The 4,149-nt window shown below is 40.4% G+C and overlaps 1 pseudogene; it reads right to left on the bottom strand.

Moving 5' to 3' along the window:
* Positions 1-2,355: 2,355 nt before the first annotated feature.
* On the bottom strand, positions 2,356-3,872 carry LOC128572015 (Na(+)/H(+) exchange regulatory cofactor NHE-RF3-like; annotated as a pseudogene).
* Between the last annotated feature and the right edge of the window lie 277 nt (positions 3,873-4,149).

The raw sequence follows: 4,149 nt of genomic DNA, 5'->3' as shown, positions 1-4,149 counted from the left end.
ATATAAATAATCGTATGCACCTCTTTCTCAATCCCAGCAACTATTTTTTTTTTTTTTTCCTACTGGCTTGAACATTACTTTTAAGGTGCTAAGGGACAAAGGGACACCTTTTCCTTTTTCTTCATTTAGGCTGATACTTGCTCTAGAAACTTTGTAGATATTCTAGATCTTATTAAAGTTATTCTATTCCGTTTATAATTTCCTAATTAAAAATAATCAGAGTAGGCTTTTGATTGTATCAAATTATTTTTTTGCATTTGTTGGAAATATCATATGTTCGTTTTCTCTTTCAATTTATTAATGTGGAGAATTACCATTTACAAATGATTATGATATGTAATTCTTCCTTTTACTTAGCTCTTTTTAATTTTTATGTTTTATATTTCAGATTAATATGTAGGTAAAATAATTAGTTTACCTATGGCACTGCTCCTATCTGAGGGGCTCAACTATAATACTATAATATGTAATTTTTTTTTTTTTTTTGAGACAAAGTCTCAAGGTGTTGCCTGGAGAGAGTGCTGTGAGGTCATAGTTCACAGCAACCTCCAACTCTTGGGCTCAAACGATCCTCTTGCCTCAGTTTTTCTATTTTTTTTTTTTTTTTTTTTTTTAGCAGAGACAGCGTCTTGCTTTTGCTCAGGCTGGTCTTGAACTCGTGAGCTGAAGCAACCCACCCTCCTGGGCCTCCAAAGTGCTAAGATCACAGGTGTGAGCCACTGCACCTGACCTAATATGTAATTCTTAAATATCTAAATTGGTTGTAGTTATTTTACTTTACTTTTTTTTTTTAATTTTTAAATTTGATTTGCCATTTTATTTCACTTTAGTGTTTTTCATCTGTGCTCTTCCATGGAAGGTTTTTGTCTAATCTCTGTGTCATGTTTACATTGACCTTCTGGAGAGAGTTATGTTGTCTTCCCTTTTCCTATAATTAGGATGAATTTTTATAATATTAAGACAAAGTATTCTTAAAACATTGGTGGGACTCCAATGCCTGACCTGCTGCATCGTTGGTGCAAAAATTCTGACAGCCATTTCTATTTTATCCAACAGTGACAGGCTAAAAAAACCTTATTTCCTAATGAGTTAGTATCCATTTCATCCAAATAGTCTAAACCTGTCAGCATAGAGTTACTGGGAGTAATGTTATTTTTTCAGTCTCTAATGTATAATATTTTGTATCTACTTGTAGTTTATTTTAATATTTTTATTATCTCTTTATTTTCTCTTTATCCAAGATTGTCTGTTTTTGTTTTGTTTTTTTGGAAAACAACTTTTGTTTTAAAATTGGTCTGTATTGACACATTCTTTCCTATACCATTAACTTCCATTTTTATCTCTTATCACCTGTATCCTTTCAATTGAATTACAGTGTCAAATATTTTTGTTTGGCTAACATTCCTCTCTTGATAGGTGATACCGACTAATTTCAAATTTTGGTCTTTCAGTGTCAGTGTTTTTATCTCTGATGAAATGCGCAATCCAGTATGTTTTCCTTTGACACACTTTGCTTTCTAAGCACCCTAATTTTTTTTTTTTTTTTTTTTTTTTTTTTGCAGTCGTTGGCCGGGGCTGGTTTTGAACGCTCCACCTCTGGCATATGGGGCCAGTGCCCTACTCCTTCGAGCCACAGGTGCCTTATAAACCTTTATTCTCATTCTCATATGTTGACTCTGCATCACCTGCTTTTTCTGCCAATCTTTACAGGGGATGAGCTACTCCAGAAATCCAGCCTGGCTGAGCTCAGTGGGAAAAACCAGGTGAAAAAGAATCCTGGGCTGAAGAGACCCAGACAGAAAAACACTGCTCACTCTCTCCTCACTCCTTACTGGCCATGGGGAAATGTTTCAATCTTTGTCCCCTGGGATAAGTAGTATTAATAGAAGATACTCATTTAATTAATACTTACCAGCTCTGGAGTTTTATACAGGAAAATTTGAGAATTTATTTTTTTTTTTTCATTTTTAATGGTATTTATTTTAGCAACCACAACATTATTACAAAAGCATAATTTGAAGGGGCTTATCTGCCCAGATACTTTAATTAGCAGCTCTCACAAATACAGATTTACAAATCATCTTTGGTGTTCAAAAAGCCTCATCAGACAGGGAAATGTAAAGTTGAACCTTGGATGAGATTACAAGAAAAGAATCTGGCTTCTGCCTTAGCTCTTCCTAAGTTGACTAGGAATAAGCCATCTGCAATAGCCACCCGCCTCTAAGAAATAACAGAAGACAATCAGACATCAGGAATGGTTTCTAGAGACGTTTTTCAGTCTGACAGTAAACAGGTGGCAACTCATTCCTTGTCTAAATACCCAGAAATAGCTATTGGCCAAACCCATTATTTTCATCACATCTCTTTATCTTCAGAATTGGGAGAAGAATGTGAGGCTGTGCTGTGGGCTCAGTCTTTTGCCATGTGCCAGCCATGCTCTGGGGCCACTAACGTTCCTTCTTTGGAATCTGGGGGTGCATCCAGTGACCTGTTCATGGGGGAGGCAATAGGGACTTTCTTAGCTTGAAAATAGTCATAAGCCTTTTTTCCACAGACTAGCAGTGTGACATTCTCCCCACTGCTCTGGACTCTGTCCACCAGTGTGTTTCATAGGTTCATCCTTCACATTCACCCCGTTCACGTCAGTGATGATGTCCTGGTCCTCCGGCCCGGTCAGCAGGTGTCCTTCTGCACCTTTAGGAGGAATGAGCCTGGCAGACCCCGAATGGTACTGAAGTGAAAGCCATAGCCATCTCATCTTTATCCAGCCTGCAGAGTTTAGGCTGATGATCTACTTCCTCTGTAGTATCTGGACTTGAGCCTCCCAAGAAGCAGGACCAGGAGCCAGATCCTCCTTGACAGAGCCATGACAGAGCAGTTCGTGACTTTGGTAGTAGAGAAATGGGGAAAAACGAGCCAGCGTATATCTGTTGTCCATCTCTTTGTCTACCACCAGCAGTGAAGTCTGATCTCCGCCCTTCCTGATCATTTCCACAGCATTGTCATGATGCAGAGTTGCCACAGACTCGCCGTTGGCAGCAACTGCCAGGTCATTGTTCTTCCAGCCAGCTGCCTCTGCTGGCCCTGCAGATTCTGTCCTTCATGATTTGACCTTTCTGCTCTGGGCCCACTCTCAGATGAAACCCATGTCCATTGCTTCCTTCTTCATCCCTACAGCTCGGGGCTGGTGGGTAATGGCTGGAAACTGGCTGTTTCTCTTTTGAATTGTATCTTCTACTCACTGTGGCACTTGTCAGTTTCTTTGTCCATCCACAGGAACATGACATGGCTTCCCAACTTCTTAACCTTCTCAATCACTTCTCATTCACTTCTATCACGTGGTCATCAGCCAGCACCCCAGCTGTCATGACCTCACCTTGAGGTGTGATGATACCCATCAGGTGTGATTGGACGGTCTTTAGAAAGAAGCCATAGCTGATTCCCTCTTTCACTAGGTGGCAGAGCCCTGGCTGGGTCCAGGTCTCCACTTGCCATTCATCACAAGAGACAATTTCTTATCATTCAAAGCTTGCTCCTTCAGGCTTTGACCCGACCCTTTAAACCCACCTGCATTTTCATTACTTTCTCCTAGGAATCCCCATCCAGAACTACTAAAGTCACTGAACTCCCACTTCTTTCTGTCCAGATCCACAACCTGCATATGTTCCTCCTTGTCCACAAAAACACTGTTGATCCTCATTGTTGATCCTATCTGCATCCTGGAGCAGGCCAGTCTTCTCTGCGGGAATCCTGTTCTCAACCACCGAAACTGGGAGGCTATCAGAATCCTTCTCAATTCTCAGGAAGGTGCCATAGCTTCGTTCATCTTCTTGAGACAGTTTACATTCTTGGGGGTTAAATTTGGAAGCCATTTCTATATCAAAAAGGAAGAGGAGCTGCTCTATTCACTCAAGGACTTGGTCTCTGTTGGAGAGAATTCTTCTTGAAACTCACTGGGTTGGCAAACACTGGTCTTGCTCTGCCGAAAACCCCCTTTTTTTTTTTTGTTGTTTTTTCCTCCATTCTTAGGCCCACATATCTTGCTCCTGAGACATCTGGGTGAAAAAGTCTGTGTCCACACAACTGTGAGAGCAGTTATTGTTTGTCCCAAGGCCCTGGATGGAATTTGGGTGGCTTCTAAACAGCCTT

Source organism: Nycticebus coucang, chromosome 19, assembly GCF_027406575.1.
Source record: "Nycticebus coucang isolate mNycCou1 chromosome 19, mNycCou1.pri, whole genome shotgun sequence".
In the NCBI taxonomy this organism is placed as follows: Eukaryota; Metazoa; Chordata; class Mammalia; order Primates; family Lorisidae; genus Nycticebus; species Nycticebus coucang.
This window is presented reverse-complemented; position numbering and strand designations above follow the sequence as displayed.